General features: G+C 49.0%; 1 protein-coding gene across 1 annotated transcript in view; it reads left to right on the top strand.

Annotated features, from left to right (window-relative positions):
* Positions 1–17,356, top strand: part of LOC138285069 (40-kDa huntingtin-associated protein-like) — a 665,864-nt gene that overhangs the window by 48,849 nt on the left and 599,659 nt on the right. The gene's annotated exons all lie outside the window — the stretch shown is intronic.

Below are 17,356 nucleotides of genomic sequence, written 5' to 3' on the forward strand. Positions count from 1 at the left end.
TGGTCCTGAGGCTGGTGGGGAGGGTGTTCCAGGTCTTGGCTGCCAGGTAGGAGAAGGACCTCCCACCGTGGAGAGGCGGATGCGAGGGACGGCAGTGAGCGCGAGGCCAGAGGAACGCAGGAGATGGGTGGGGGCGTAGAAGCTGAGGCGACGGTTGAGGTATTCCGGTCCCTTGTTGTGGAGGGCTTTGTGTGCGTGGGTGAGAAGTCGGAAGGTGATCCTTTTGCTGACTGGGAGCCAATGCAGGTGTCTCAGGTGTGCGGAGATGTGGCTGTTGCGGGGTACGTCGAGGATGAGGCAGGCGGAGGCGTTTTAAATACGTTGCAGGCGTTTTGGGAGTTTAGCGGTGGTCCCATCATAGAGGGTGTTGCCGTAGTCCAGGCGGCTCGTGACGAGGGCGTGGGTCACGGTTTTTCTGGTGTCGGCGGGGATCCAGCGGAAGATCTTGCGGAGCATGCGGAGGGTGAGGAAGCAGGCGGAGGACACGGCGTTGACTTGTTTGGTCATGGTGAGAAGAGGGTCCAAGATGAAGCCGAGGTTGCGGGCGTGGTCTGATGGGGTCGGTGCGATGCCAAGGGCCGTGGGCCACCAGGAGTCGTCCCATGCGGTCGGGGTGTTGCCGAGGATGAGGACTTCCGTTTTGTCAGAGTTCAGCTTTAGGCGGCTGAGCCTCGTCCAACCTGCGACGTCCTTCCTGCCATCTTGTAGGTTGGTCTTAGCGCTGGCGGGGTCCTTGGTGAGGGAGAGTATAAGTTGGGTGTCGTCGGCGTATGAGGTGATGATGATGTTGTGCTTGCGTACGATGTCGGCGAGGGGGCTCATGTAGACATTGAAGAGTGTCAGGCTGAGCGAGGAGCCTTGAGGTACGCCGCAGATGATCTCGGTGGGGTCTGAGCGAAAAAGTGGGAGGTAAACTCTTTGAGAGCGGTTTGAGAGGAAGGAGGCGATCCAGTCCAGGGCCAGGCCTTGGATCCCGGTGGAGCGGAGGCGGGTTGTTAGGGTGCGGTGACAGACGGTGTCGAAGGCAGCCAAGAGGTCCAGGACGATGAGGGCGACTGTTTCACCGTTGTCCATCAGGGTTCTGATGTCGTCTGTGACTGAGATGAGGGCGGTTTCAGTGCTGTGGTTGGTTCGGAATCCGGTTTGTGAAGGGTCGAGAAGGTTGTTGTCTTCCAGGAAGTTGGTAAGCTGTTTGTTGACGGTCTTCTCTATTACCTTGGCAGGGAAGGGGAGGAGCGAGATGGGGCGGAAGTTTTGAGGTTGCTTGGGTCAGCCGTAGGTTTCTTTAGTAGGGCGGTGACTTCGGCGTGTTTCCAGCTTTCGGGGAAGGTAGCAGAAGAAAAAGAAGAGTTGATGATGGCCTGGAGGTGCGGGGCGATGATGTCGTCGGCTTTATTGAAGATGAAGTGAGGGCAGGGGTCCGATGGGGCGCCGGAGTGGATAGAGTTCATGGTGGTTTTGGTTTCTTCAGTGTTGATTTGGGTCCAGGCGTTGAGGGTGATGGCCGGGGGTGTGGGTTTGGTGATGCTTGGTTGGGTCTGGTGTCCGAAGCTGTCGTGGAGGTCGGTGATCTTGCGATGGAAGAAGGTGGCAAGGGAGTTGCACAGGTCTTGTGAGGGCGTGACGGCGTTGGCGTTGGGGGTGGAGAACTCTTTAACGATGCTGAAAAGTTCTCTGCTGTTGTGGCTGTTTTTGTCCAGTCTGTCTGTGAAAAAATTCCTTTTGGCTGCGCGGATCAGGTGGTGGTGTTCGCGGGTTGCGTTTTTGAGGGCGGTCATGTTGTCGGCGGTGTGGTCCTTGCGCCAGGCTTTCTCGAGGGCGCGACAGGTTTTCTTCGATTCCTTAAGGGTGTCAGAGAACCAGAGAGGTTTTTTGGTGATGGCCTGTTGATGCGTGCGTCTGAGGGGAGCAAGGTTGTCTGCGCAGTTGGAGATCCAGTTTGAGAGGCTGAGGGCTGCGTCGTTGGGGTCGGTGGTGAGGGTGGGTTGGTTGACGGTGAGTGCGGAGAAGAGTTGTTCCTCGGGGATTTTGTTCCACTGTCGACGAGGGATGGGTTGGGTGCGGAGGTGGCGGGTCTCGCGTCGGAATGTGAAGTGGACACAGCTGTGGTCGGTCCAGTGTAGAGCGGAGGCGTGGCTGAAGGAGACGTGTTTGCTGGCGGAGAAGATGGGGTCAAGCGTGTGTCCGGCGATGTGGGTGGCGGTGTTCACCAGTTGCTTGAGGCCGAGGTTGGCGAGGTTGTCGAGCAGAGCGGTGGTGTTGGGGTCGTTGTTCTGTTCCAGATGGAAGTTGAGGTCGCCTAGGAGGATGTAGTCCGGCGAGGGCGTGCGGGGTGACGAAGTCGGCGATGGAGTCGCTGAAAGGGGCGCGCGGTCCGGGGGGACGGTAGAGGGTGGTCCTGGGGTCGGTGCGAATCTGGAAATGCAGGTGTACAGCGGCGAGGGGGGTGTCTTCGGTGGAGGTGGTGACGCTGATGGAGTCTTTGAAGACGATGGCGATTCCTCCTCCTACTTGGTTGGTGCGGTCTTTCTTGGAAATCTTGTAGCCTTCGGGGATGGCAGTGGCGATGTCAGGGGCCGAGGAGGCGTTCATCCAGGTCTCCGTGATGAAGGTGACGTCCGGTGCTGTGGAGTGCAGGAGGTCCCAGAGTTCAACAGCGTGCTTGTGGATGGATCGAGCGTTGACCAGGATGCCCTTGAGGTGGTTGATGGTGCGAGGGCTGGTGGTCGTGGTAGTTGCGTGGTTGAAGATGCGTTTGCAGGAGTGGCAGGTGAAGGGTCCATGGGTGCGATTGGGGTGAGCTTGGAAGCAGGTGTTGGAGCGCCCTGGGTTGAGGGCGTGGAGGGTGGTGGGGTCGTAACGGAGCAGCGGGGTTTGGGAGAGCTGGGGACCAGGGGTCGTGGCGCTGGGCGCGGGCCAGGCGCAGACGGGCTTGCCTCTGGCGCGCCAGCGGCGTGGTCGCACAGCGGCCGCCATAAGAGGGAGGAGGGGGGAGGGGTCAGCTGGTGGCGAATGGGAGCTGGGGGGCGGGGGCGTGCAGGAGGTGGCGGCGGGAAAGCAGAAGGGAGGGGGGGGACAGGTAGAGGGAGAAGAGCTGGGGGAGGGGGGTTTAAGGGTGGTGGGGGGTGAGTTTTAGGAAGTTTAGGAGTTTAGGGAGAGAGATAGGAGTAAGGTTGGGAAGATAGGGGAGGGGGGGTTGTAGAGGTGGGTGAGGGTGAGAGCCATGGTGGTGGTGTCCTTCCCACAAGTTTGGCGGTCTCACGGTGGGACCGCCAAACTCATAATGAGGCCCTTTGTCAGTCAGCGCAGCACTGCGTGACAGGAAAAGGGCTGGACTGGGCTTCTCACAATATGGCGCATTCCTACATTTTTCTCCTGCCCTGGTGCCCTTTTGGCTGCCTAGCAGGGCTGCCTGCGTTGAATGCAGGATTATTTTTGTGCAGGAACGGGCACCTTCCTTCACAAAAACAATCCTGAGAGGAAGTAACAAGAAGAAATAAAGATCTTTCTTCACCTTATACCTCACCTGAGAAGACGCATTCCCACGCTACCAGTTTTGGGAAATTTGGGACTGCATCAAAAATCCTGGGAGTTACAATGAAGCGAGTATTTCAGGAGGTATCTAGATAGTCGTCCAAAAATGACAGGAATTCTCTGGCATAGCTGGGGAGGTGATAAACTAAGACCCCCACCAGCGATTTAGCTGATAGTGTGAGGCAGAAGCCAAGCAATTCTGCTCCCTGGAGCTCAGTTAGTCCAAAGGAGAAAGACTGCTCAAAAATTATAGCTACACTCTGCATTGTTTGTCTACTCTAACACAGTGAAATATTGTGTAAACTTTATGAATCGCTAATACAATATCTCGGGCTGAGCTGTCTGACATCCAAGTTTCACTGAGAAGAGGATGTCCAGCTGTTCCTGACTAATTAGATAACAAATTTGTAGTGCATTCTTACAGAGGGAGCAAATGGACCTCTAAAACATTGACAGACTTCATAGTGGGTCCGGGAGGCAGATGAGCGAAGTTCTCTGGCTGATCCGGTCCTAGCAGGTCACTGGAACAATATGTGCAGACCGGGGGGAGGGAAAAAATTGGGACAGAACTCATGCCTGAACAATGTGAACAAGAGTTTAATGAATGAAGCTCCAACGAAGAGTAGATCAAATTCTAACCCTGGCCTGGGAGAGATCAGGCAGCATGGCTGAGGGTGGGCTGAGTGCGGCTGGGCAAAGACGGGGTTGCTGTCCGTGAACCAGATTTCCTTAAAAATGGTAGGGACATCCCCTGCCCAGAACTAGACTGCTGGCTACCTCCCAAATGGCAGCCTAAGTGGCGAAATGGGGGTCTCTACCTGACTTGCGGCTCAGCCCTCTGGTGTAAGTGCAAACTAAAAACCTGTGTCCTACGTTTAAAAACAACCTAATCCCCCAACACAACTGTGTGTCGATTTATGTAGTGATCAGCAGTACATACTCTGTACATACTCTCACTTTCAGATTGTGCATACAACAATTAGGCCTTAAAACTGAAAAAAACAATGCCACATTCAAATTCACTTTTAAAACTCAGATTTGAAAACAGTATTATAAATGGCAAACAGTGTACCTTTACTAACAGTGGTGATCATCTAACCTAGATCTATGATGCTTAATGTGCGCTCTGTTTTTTCTTCAAGCCACTACTTAAACATATCAGGAAGGTTTGTCAAACCAAGGTCACTAGTATTTATTATAGGAATCACAAGCATAATGGTGAGATTCCTTTGAACTCTCCACCAACTACTTAACCACACTAAATATTAATAGTGTCAAATACAGGAGATTTGCTGTTGCTGTTACCTATTGATGCAATAATTTTAATGGAATGGATTTCGTAAATTAGGTCGGCACAGTCGTCCAAAATCTTAGCCTTGCGGAAGCAAACCACCATGTTGGCTGTTGCAGTTAATCAAAAGCAGGAGTATATAAGAAACTACTTTTGGCCTAATCATTAACAGAAGGGCAAGTTAATAAGAGAGTACTTGATGGACAAAACAAACCTTGGAACTGCATGGAAAACAGACTATTAATCAGTAAATGGTCAAGAAAATAGTTTTGTGAGAGAATTACACTTATGACCTCTAGATTCTCTTGAGATGGTCTTAAAAAGACAGTAGACTGAAATATTTTATCATATATAAAATTGAGGAGTTGTTAATTGTTCTTAAAACAGTTATCCTATATGAACTTCTTGGTTCTACAATAACATGTTTTGTACTTCTGCATAAAAATGTTGCAGAATATTAATGAAATTAAAATTAATTCTAGCAACTGTAACAACACAAAGAATTATCCAGCTTCTATTGACTATTGATTTCTACTATTTAACTACTGAGTAGTATTATATTTAGTCGAATCCTTTCTTGTATATCACAAGCAGGTACATTATGCACAACTACAGCAGATACATAAACCCCACAAGCTGTCTTATTCATTTGACACCAGTGATAGGTATATTAAAAACCTATTTGTGAGACAGATAGCCAAACATTTGAGCTATCCTATTGGAATTTACTACTACACATACTGCCACTGACTACATTTCTAAAGCACATATTGCATCATGATTCCTAGCTGCTACTATTTTAAGGAAGATGTGAAACTTGGATTGCCCCAATTAATGAGCTGCACCAAAGTATTTTGCAGTTAGTATGGCGGCATTGAATTGGTGGAGCAGAAATTTGAATGTTTGCAGGTTAGATGGAAGACTATCAGCTCATTTGGATTTAGAGAGGGGTGCAGTGTGGGGCTACACCAAAAATGTCAGCGCTGCGCTCCATCACTGTAGAAATGCAGGGATGTGGCGTATTAAAAAAATACGGCGCATCCCTGCGTTTCTCCTAGCGCTGGCCCTAAATTTGGCTGCCAGTGCCAATGCAGGCATCCTTGCACACCATAGTTCAAGGGTGTCTGCGTTGAAGGAAATGATTGTTTAGGAATGTGTCCCATCCTGCGCATAAACAATTTACAATGGCAATTTGGAACTTCTATGTCTGCCGCAGTACAGATCAGTATTATTGAATGATTGTTTATGTGCAGGAAGGGAAATACGGTGTAGTGCACAGCGCCACCGGAGCGTCACAAAAAGTGATGCTTTGGTGGCGCTAGGGGCTTTTAAATATGCCCCTCTGTCTGCATTCTGATGGTCCAGCTGCTGTATTTAGAGTCAGGCCTGTCGTTATGTTTCTGATGGAAGTGTTCTCTCAGGCTATGCCAGTGGAAACCCTGTACCGATAGCCCGACAACCACATTCCTGCTTTATCTCCAGTTTTATGTGGACAATGCCAACGCTTCACTGTGGTTTATTAAACAAATACTAATAAGTATTATGTATGAATCCTTGTGTTTTATGCTATGTTAAGTAACATTTGGAAAGCACAAATACTGTTGAAACCTGAGGGTTGTTTAGGTTATGCTGCAGTGTCATCAAAAGGGGCCCTATTTATAGTATGTTGTCCTAATTCCCATGTATATGGTCCAGTGTATGGGCATGATTTACAAATGTAACTTAACATTTTGAATAATTAAGCTTTTCACTATGTTTACTACTCTTGGGCTATTTGCAATTTTTAGTTAACTAACAGGTCTCCACCAAACTGAAGGGCTACACACTTGTGTGTAATCTACTCTTTTGACTATTCATAAAACACAAGTGTAAATCTACTCAGAAAGTGTAACCTACACTCCAATTCTGTGAATAGCCAAAAAGTAGTAAACTTGAGTAAAAGTGTAAATTACTCAAAAGTGAAAGTTATCTTTGTAAATCAGGACATTTTATATCTTCCTAGTGTTCCTCTCTCACACTATCAAGAGCTTCTGACTCCCTGAACTAAAGTCAAAGTTCCAATGTCCCAGTGTGATGTACCTTTGCCTAGCTGTCTGTACCCCCCCCCCCTACCATTGCCCTGGTCTAAGGCCATGTCTTGGAGTTTGTGACTCCCTGTTCCAGTGTCTCTTCGTCAGTGCAAATTTCGCCATGTCCCAATGTTTGTATCTCCTTGTACTGGAGCCAATGTAACCCTGTCTCATTAAAATTGACTCTCTTTGTGCCATTGTGTTTTCTTGCTTTCCCCATGCTTACCATATGCATGTCTTTCTATGTCCATGTCTCGCTATGTTTGTTTTTCTCCATGTCCAGCTCCCCATATCACTGACCGTATGTCTGTCTCATTTTGTCTTCCTGTGTCTGTCTTTGCATCCATGTCTCCCTGTATTACTTTATAGGCTTGTGTCTATCTGATCCATGTTTTAATGTGTAATTTTCCCTGTGTCTCCTGTGTCCCTGTGTTTTCCATTAATTACTTTGTGGTTGTGTATGCCTGTATCTTCCCACCTATATCCATTTCCATGTCCTCTCATGTCAGCCTCCCCCGTATCGTTGTCAGTGACTACCTCTGTCCATAATTCCTTGTCTCAGATGACAGTGGCTGACTGCATCCTTTTTTCCAACATCCTAGGGGTTCTAGAGGTACCCAGACTTTGTGGGTTCCTCCCTGAAGGAGACCAAGAAATTAGCCAAAATACAGCGATAATTATTATTTTTTTTAAATGGGGAAAAAGGAATGCAGAAGAAGGCATGTGATTTGTTTTTCCCTGAAAATGGCATCAACAAAGGGTCTGCGGTGCTAAAATCACCATTTTCCCAGCTTTCCAGACCAGGCAGACTTGAATCAGAAAAACAAAATTTCCACACAATTTTGGCATTCTACTGGGACATAACCCATTTTTACAATTTTTTTGTGCTTTCAGCCTCCTTCCAGTTAGTGACAGAAATGGGTGTGAAACCAATGCTGGATCCCAGAAAGCTAAACATTTCTGAAAAGTAGACACAATTCGGAATTTGTGTAAATCCTACAAGGGTTTCCTACAGAAAATAAGAGCTGAAATAAAAAAATATTGAAATTGAGGTAAAAAAACAGCCATTTTTTTCCTCGTTTTCCTCTGAAACTTTTTCCTGCAATGTCAGATTTTTTAAAACAGTATACCGTTACATCTGCTGGACTCTTCTGGTTGTGGGGATATATAGGGCTTGTAGGTTCATCAAGAACCCTAGGTACCCAGAGCCAATAAATGAGCTGCACCTTGCAATTGGTTTTCATTCTGTACCGGGTATACAGCTATTAATTTGCTGAAATATAAAGAATGAAAAATAGGTATCAAGAAAACCTTTGTATTTCCAAAATGGGCACAAGATAAGGTGTTGAGAAGCAGTGGTTATTTGCTCTGAATTCCGGGGTGCCCATACTAGCATGTGAATTACAGGGCATTTCTCAAATAGACATCTTTTTTACACTGTCTTAAAGACAAGGGGCAACAACACTTGTTTTGCTATTCTGTGTTACCCCAAGTCTCCCGATAAAAATGGTACCTCACTTGCATGGGTAGGCCTAATGCTCGCGACAGGAAACGCAACATCAATCAATCAATCAATCAATCACTGCATTTGTAAAGCGCGCTACATACCCGCAAGGGTCTCAAGGCGCTGGGGAGGGAGGGGGGTGCTACTGGTCGAAGAGCCAGGTCTTGAGGAGTCTTCTGAAGGCCAGCAGGTCCTGGGTCTGTCGTAGGATGGTGGGGAGAGTGTTCCAGGTCTTGGCGGCGAGGTAGGAGAAGGATCTGCTGCCGGCGGTGGTTTTTCGGATGCGCGGGACTGTGGCGAGGGCGAGGTTGGCTGAGCGGAGGCTTCGGGTGGGGGTGTGGAAGCTGAGTCGGTTGTTGAGGTAGGTGGGTCCGGTGTTGTGCAGTGAAGGTGATCCTTTTGTTGACGGGGAGCCAGTGCAGGCCTCTCAGGTGGAGTGTGATGTGGTTGCGGCGGGGACATCGAGGATGAGTCGGCCGAGGCGTTCTGGATGCGTTGGAGTCGTCTCAGGAGCTTGTTTGTAGTTCCTCAGTAGAGGGCGTTCCCGTAGTCGAGTCTGTTGGTGATGATGGCCTGGGTAACGGTTTTTCTCGTGTCGAGGGGGATCCATTTGAAGATCCTGCGGAGCATACGGAGGGTGTTGAAGCAGGACGTGGAGACAGCGTTGACTTGCCTGGTCATGGAGAGAGTGGAGTCAAGAATGACCCCCAGGTTGCGTGCGTGGTCCCTGGGTTCCGGGGCTGTGCCTAGTGACGTGGGCCACCAAGAGTCGTCCCAGGCTGATGGGGTGGGTCCGAGAATGAGGACCTCCGTCTTGTCTGAGTTCAGCTTCAGTCTGCTGTCCTTCATCCAGTCGGCTACGGCCTTCATTCCTCGGTGGAGGTTAGCTTTGGCGGTGTGGGGATCTTCGGTGAGGTATATGATCAGATGGGTGTCGTCGGCGTAGGAGATGATGTTGAGGTTGTGTTGTCGTGCGACGTGGGCGAGGGGGGGCCATGTAGATATTGAACAGTGTCGGGCTGAGGGAGGATCCCTGTGGGACGCCGCAGATGATCTCGGTGGTTTTGGAGCGGAAGGGTGGGAGGCGGACGCTCTGGGTTCTGCCGGAGAGGAAGGATGTGGTCCAGGCCAGGGCTTTCTCTTGGATACCGGCGTCATGTAGGCGTGCTGATAGGGTGCGGTGGCAGACGGTGTCAAAGGCTGCTGATAGGTCCAGGAGGATGAGGGCGGCTGTTTCTCCTTTGTCCATCAGGGTCCGGATGTCGTCAGTGGCGGCGATGAGGGCGGTCTCGGTGCTGTGGTTACTGCGAAAACCAGATTGGGACGGGTCCAGGATTTTGTTGACTTCGAGGTAGCGGGTCAGCTGTTTGTTGACAATCTTCTCGGTCACTTTTGCCGGGAAAGGGAGCAGGGAGATGGGACGGAAGTTCTTGAGGTCCTTGGGGTCCGCTTTGGGCTTCTTCAGAAGGGCGTTGATCTCGGCGTGCTTCCAGCTTTCTGGGAAGGTTGCTGTCTCGAAGGAACAGTTGATTGTTTTCCGGAGGTGGGGCGCGATGGCTGCACTGGCTTTGTTGAAGACGTGGTGAGGGCAGGGGTCCGATGGGGATCCGGAGTGGATGGAGTTCATGGTTTTGATGGTGTCTTCGTTGCTGACGCTGGACCAGACGGTCAGGCGACTGGTACGAGTGGTAGTCGCAGGGGTGGTGGACTCGGTGGTGGGTGCGGGGGGTCGGGGTTGAAGCTGTCGTGGATGTCGGTGATCTTGCGGTGGAAGAAGGTGGCCAGGGATTCGCACAGGTCTTGAGATGGCGGGATGTCGTTGGTGATGGAGCTGGGGTTTGAGAGTTCTTTCACGATGCTGAAGAGCTCTTTGGTGTTGTGTGCGTTGTTGTTTAGGCGGTCCTTGAAGGCGGTCTTCTTGGCGGTCCTGATGAGTTGGTGATGTCTGCGGGTTGCGCTCTTGAGGGCTATGTGGTTGTCTGATGTTCGGTCGTGGAGCCATTTCTTCTCCAGCTTCCGACAGGTGTGCTTGGAGATCCGGAGGTCCTTGGTGAACCAGGCAGCTTTCTTGTTGGTGTGGTTGGTTGTAAAGGTCTTGAGAGGGGCGAGGGTGTTGGCGCAGTCGTTGATCCACTGTGTGAGGTTGGTCGCGGCAGTGTCTGGGTCGGTGGGCTCGGTGGGTGGTCTCAGGGCGAGGGCGGTAGTCAGTTGGTCCTCGGTGACCTGGCCTCAGCAGCGGCGTGGTAGCTGTTGGGTGCGGTGGTGTGTGGTGGGTTTTCTGAAGGTGAAGTGGACGCATCTGTGGTCTGTCCAGTGTGGTTCAGTGGTGTGGTTAAAGGAGACGTGGGGGCTTGCGGAGAAGATGGGGTCGAGCGTGTGTCCAGTGGCGTGAGTGGGTGTCGTTACGAGCTGTTTGAGTCCGAGGTTGTCGATCAGGGCGGTGGAGTTGGCGTCGTTGTTGTTCTCGAGGTGGAAGTTCAGGTCCCCAAGGAGGATGTAGTCCGTGGAAGCGAGGGCGTGTGGGTGCTGATGAGGTCGGCGATGGTGTCACTGAACTGTCGGCGGGGTCCAGGAGGTCTGTAGATGAGAGTTCCTCTGAGGGTGGTGTTGGGGTCGGTGTGGATCTGGAAGTGCATGTGCTCGGCGGTGGTGAGGGTGTCGTCGGTGTTCGTTGAGTCTTGTGGATGATGGCGATTCCTCCTCCCACTCCGTTGGTGCGGTCTCTGCGGGAGATCTTGTAGCCCTGTGGGATGGCTATGGCGATGTCTAGTGCTGAGGTGGCGTTCAGCCAGGTCTCCGTCAGGAAGGCGACGTCGGGGGCAGTGGAGTCTAGGAGGTCCCAAAGTTCGATGGCGTGCTTGCGAGCGGAGCGGGTGTTGAGGAGGATGCAGCGGAGGTGGTTGGGTTCTCTGGCTGGTGGTGTGGAGGGTTGGATGCTGGTGAATCTGCAGTTCCGGCAGGTGAAAGGCCCCTGGGTGCATTTCAGGGTGGCCCGGTAGCAGGGGTGGTCTCGTCTGGTGTTGAGTGCGTGGAGGGTGCTCGCGTCGTAGTGCAGTCTGGCGTTGCGGGGGGTGCGGGTTCCAGGGGTTCTAGTGCTGGGTGCCGTCCAGGCGCGGACGGGCGCAGACGGGCTTGCCTTAGGCACGCCAGCGGCGTGCCCGCTGCACGGGTCCGTTGCACGCCCGCTTCGCGGCCTCCATATGAGGGCAGAGGGAGGGAGGAGCAGCTGGGAGGTGGGAGCGGGCGGCCAATGGGAGTGAAGGGGGCGGGGCAGCAGGGGCTCAGCAGCAAGGAAAAATCCAGGGGAAAACCCGGGGAAAAAACGTCAGGAAAAGACGGCGGGAGAGGGACAACAGAGCACAGGGGTACAGAAAGCAAAACACAGGGGCACAGAATAAGAAAAACGAAGTGGCACAGAAGCCAAGCGCAGGGGTACTGAAAAAAGGGAGCGAGTAGTCATGCGGCAAAAGCGGCAACGGAGGCTCAACCCACAGGGGGCTGCGTGGCAGATGGGGGGAGCGACCTGCCTGGTGACTCATCACATTTTTACATTGAAATCTGATGTGTTTTTTGCTGAGTGCCTAGCTGTAGATTTTGGCCTTTAGCTCAACCTACGCTTTTTTGAAAACTAGACACTTAGGGGAATCGAAGATGGGATGACTTTTGGGTCTCTCACCAGGTTCTGTTACCCAGAATCTTGTAAAAACCTCAAAAGTTGTCCAAAAAAACACTTTTACCTCACATTTCGGTGACAGAAAGTTTTGGAATCTGAGAGAAGCCACACATTTCCTTCCACCCATCGTTCCCCCAAGTCTCTAGATAACAATGGCACCTCACTTGTGGGTAGGCCTAGTGCCCACGACAGGAAATGCCCGAAAACACAACGTGGACACATCACATTTTCCCAAAGAAAACAGAGCTGTTTTTTGCAAAGTGCCTAGCAGTGGATTTTGGCCTCTAGCTCAGCCAGCACTTAGGTAAACCTACAAAACCTGTGCATTTTTTAAAACTAGACACCTAGGGAAATCCAAGATGAGGTGACTTGTGGGGCTCTCACCAGGTTCTGTTACCCAGAAACCTTTCCAAACCTCAAACTTTGGCTAAAGAAACACTTTTTCCTCATATTTCGGTGACAGAAAGTTCTGGAATCTAGAGAGGAGCCACAAATTTCCTTCCACCCAGCGTTTCCCCAAGTCTCCAGAAATAAATGGTACTTCACTTGTGTGGGTAGGCCTAGTGCCCCGACAGGAAATGCCCCAAAACACTATGTGGACACATCAAAATTATCAAATACAAAACTAACTGTTTTTTCGGGGACATCTGCGTTTTTGGTCCTGGGCTCAGCAGCCATATAGGGAAACCTACCAAACCCAAACATTTCTGAAACTAGACACCTGAGGGAGTCGAGGGAGGTGTGACTTGTGTGGATCTCCCGGTGTTTTCTTACCCAGAATCCTTTGCAAACCTCAAAATGTGGCTAAAAAACACTTTTTCCTCACATTTCGGTGACAGAAAGTTCTGGAATCTGAGAGGAACCACAAATTTCTTTCCACCCAGCGTTCCGACAAGTCTCCCGATAAAAATGATACCTCACTTGTGTGTGTGGCCCAGGTGCCTGCAACAGAAAAATGCCAATAACCTGTAGAGATTGAGAGGTTAGCAGAGCGAGTTGATAAGCACATATTTTTCTTTTATACATCTTTTAGGCTGACTCTGCTTTGGGGACCCACACAAGTGAGGTATCATTTTACTTGGGAGACTGAGGGGACCGCTGGGTGGTAGGAAATTTGTGCCGGAGCGGTGGTCCTACAAAGAAAAGTGAGGAAAATATGCTTTTTTAAGCACATTTTTAGGTTTGCAGAGGAGTCTTGGTAAGAAAATGTTGGGGGTTCCAGGCAAGCCACACCTCCCTGGACTCCTTGGGGTGTCTAGTTTTAAAACATGTCTGGGTTTGGTAGGTTTCCCTAGATGAAGGCCACACCCGGGACCAAAAACATATGTACCCTATCCCCCCAAACACAGGTAGTTTTACAATAGATCATTTTGATATGTCCACGTACTTATGTGATGCTCAAAACACTAAAATTGTGAAAAGAAATGCACTTAGCTTATGTTAAAAAGACCCCTCACCCACCAACCAAGTTGGTGGCATGCTTCATCATCGGGGTCCCACCCGAGACACCTAGCTTGTCTCGAGTGTGCTGCGACACCTGATTGCAGCGGAGCAGGTTTTGTTATTTTTACCACACATACTGGTTGGATTTGGCACAAGAGTGAGTGATGGTTCAGTAGATCAAATTTTATTAATAAGAGAGTTCACAAAAATTAAATGCACTGTTAATAACTGAAAGGCCAAAAAACTGAACCAGTGACTCACAGCTCGTGAGCTGTAAAGCCGCGACAAGGCACCAACCGCTTTACAGTCCATTCACACACCTTTCATACATGACATGCACAAGACCATTCACGCAGCCAGCCACGGTCCCAGCACATTACAACATTCGCATCGACAGACAGCGCCACTCAAGAGCCCATCACTTATATACGCCCACATGCCTGATACAGCAATCACACCAGCTTATGGGAGTGTGTGGACTGGCGTTTGGGTGGCAGTGTGTTGCAGTAGCCAACAGCAAGTCAGTATTTACACCGCCAGCCAAGTGCCACTCCACGCACACCGCCAGCCAAGCGCCACCCTATACACCGCCAGCCAAGCGGCACCCCACATACACCGCCAGCCAAGCGCCACCCCACATACACCACCAGCCAAGCGCCACCCCACACACACCACCATCCAAGTGCCACGTCAAAAGAGATCCAGTGTGGAGTGATGCACATGTAATCAATAGCCTGACAACTTGTTCACATGCCTGTCATCAAGTGGATAGTATGGACAACACGTTGCTGCAAAGCTTGTCCAACCAATTGCAGCACATCATGAGGCAGCGCTAGAACAGCAACTAGGGCAAAATAGGTCCGACTTGGAACCTTCCATTTTGGGCAGATGGTTGCCATAAACTCTAAGGAATCCCCCTCCTTCCACAAAAGAAAAATGGAAGAGGTCCAGTGCTCACATTTTTGCTAGCTTCCGATTGCACAAACCTGCCACTGGGTGGTTGCGTTCATAGGGCCCCACCTGCCTAAACATGCCTGTAATAGTAGCCTGTATTTTCTTCTTTTCTCGGGCCTCTGACACAGGCAACCTTTGAGAGGTAGGTGGTAGTTGAACCAATATGCGTCTAGGTGCAGTCACTGTATTCCGTAGTGTCCCCATCTGACTGAGGTTTCTTGTGCTATTGTGAGGTCGCTGAGGTAGGTGATTCTGGAGAATTGCTGGGGACAGGGCTGCTTTGCGTGAGGCTGTCACCCTCTCCTTTCTCACTTTCCACCATGATTTGACCTGCTCTCAGGTTCCTCCCCGGAGGCCGGTGTGGCATGGACACGTCTTTGGAAAAAGGTTGGGGTCGCCACACCACTGGTGGAAAGCTGCTTCTTCTCACTGGCCACTTCCTTAGAAGCAACTTTCTTTGATGCCATCTTAAAGCTCTCAGTTGGCAAGGGCACTAAGCGGCAAAAGTGGAAGTGATTTGAGGATTTAACTGTACAGGCCTTCTCTTTGGCAGTACTGCGGGTGATGTGACGTATCTTCTCTTGTGCAGCCAAAAGCAGCCAAGCAAGAAAAACATGTAGTTAGTGAAATGTGGCATTGTTGCAGGTTTAAATAGTACAGACAAATGTAATCTTAGTGCGGTTGGTTACTTTTGTAATAAATACCAATTTATTCAAACATTTTAAAGTCAAACCACACCACCATACCATAAAATATCAATTCAAATCAGGCAGCAGAACATGCAGACATAGCTCTTTGCTTTATCTCCGTCTGTTTTTAAAGGTAACCTCTGTGGTAGTCAGAGAGAGATGCATGGGTCAGTGGAATAATCCTTAAAAAACCTATGGCAACAAGGTGATCCAGGGGAATTTGAATAATCATTACAAAGATGAATTATGATGCAGATTTGTCCGCAATGCACCGCAACCAGGGTGTCCAGGAGGAAATGGAATTATTATACACCTAAAGAAACCGAATGCTGTAGTGCAGCTGTGCGCGTTTGGTGGATGGATCGATGGATGAATGGATGTGGATGGATAAATGGATGGATCAAGGGAAAATGCAGAATTAAATAAGATTAAATAAAATTAAAAAGATAAATTAAAAAAAGGAATATAAAAATTAAAATAAAAACAAACTAAAGACTTAAGATTAAAAATGTAAATGAAAAAATAATTTAAAAAAAATGTAAACTAAAAAAATAAAAATTTAAGTAGAAACTTAAAATAAACAAATGATCAATAATTGGCGATGTTTGTGTGTAACCTATGGCACACTGTCTGGATGCACAAATTGACTGCCAACCACATGGTAAACAAATACAAGGAGCAATGAGGCATGCCAAACAAAGGACACGCGCAAGCATATGGCAAAGGCACACTGGCTGGATGGACAAAATTGCCAACAGCCACATTGTCAAGCAAAAACAAGGAGCAAGGAGGCATGGGGACAAAGAAGAATCCATGCAAGCCTTTGGCAAAGACATACTGGCTGGATGCACAAAATGGCTCCCAACAAGGAGCAAGGAGGGGGAGGCATGGGAAACAAAGACCACATGCAAGTCTATTGCAAAGGGACACAGACTGGATGCAGAAAATGGCAGCCAGCAACATGGTCAGTCAAACAACAAGTGCGAACAAAGAGGCATGGAGAACAAAGAACACATGCAAGCCTAAGGACATAGACTACACAAAAGGGCCCCTGGACACATGGCATGGACAACAAAGACACATGGTGGACAATGACATACACACACACAAAAACACTGGCATAAGGAGGCATGGTGGCAACACTGAAAAAAACACTAACATTAATCCAGCAATGCAAAACATGAAAACAATTAACTGAGCTATAAAATTTTCATAACGTACACATCCTTTTAAGCCATCAAAAAGTACCACACAACATATACACTTTTTTGCTAATAAAATGAAATAAAAGCAAACAATAGCCAACATTTTGAATTTAATCCAATGCCATCCCTGCCCTAAATGAAGTTTTAAAAACCTAAACCTTATTTCATGCACTGATGACTACGGGTACTGGGGCTAGTGGCTACATGGAAATCTCGGCCACATAGTACAATATTATTACAAATGTTACAAACATGTAGAAAAGGACAGGTATTGAGCTGTGCAACAATTTTCCTTTACAAAAGATGAAAAAGCAATTGAATGCAAAATAAATAATTAGGCCCATACTTCATACAGGCCACACACCACTATTCAGTTTTAAAATCAAATTAAAGTACAAATACTGGTGCACGCCCAAGCAAACAAACAACACCTTTATTCAGTAGTTTTGGAACTTACTTGTGGGATTTCACAATCCAGGAGACAAAGAAGATGATCCTTCCAGCTTGAAATCCAAGTGAAAAGTGACCAGGAGATCAACAAAGCACTGAGGAGCCTGCTGGACAGGAAGAGGAAGTTAGAGTCTTGGGACACTACCTTACTGTTTGAAAAAGAAGAAAAAAAAGCTTCTCAGTCTAAAAAAAGAACTTGAAAGGTTCACTAGAGAAGAAAATCCACTCAAAAAACAAATTTTGACTATATTTAGATGTATCTGGAGTAGAAAATGTACTCCAGGTACATTTGCATTTGCAAGCGGAAATGTTTTGGCTGCCCTTGTGGCTGGGAGCAGCTCTGGTAAATGGGAAGTATTGTGCACGCAGCTGAAAACAGCATTAGCAAGTGAAAAGTCTTGTGCTTGCTAGCAGCCCTAGAGTATCGTTGTGCTTGCTAGAGAGCACCAAAACCCAACCTCACACATGCGAACAAACACACCTCTACGCCGAATTGCAGAATTTGGGAACTCTGCACTACTCTGCGTATGGCGAAGTGCCCAGA

This window comes from Pleurodeles waltl, chromosome 3_1 (assembly GCF_031143425.1).
Source record: "Pleurodeles waltl isolate 20211129_DDA chromosome 3_1, aPleWal1.hap1.20221129, whole genome shotgun sequence".
Classification (NCBI taxonomy): domain Eukaryota; kingdom Metazoa; phylum Chordata; class Amphibia; order Caudata; family Salamandridae; genus Pleurodeles; species Pleurodeles waltl.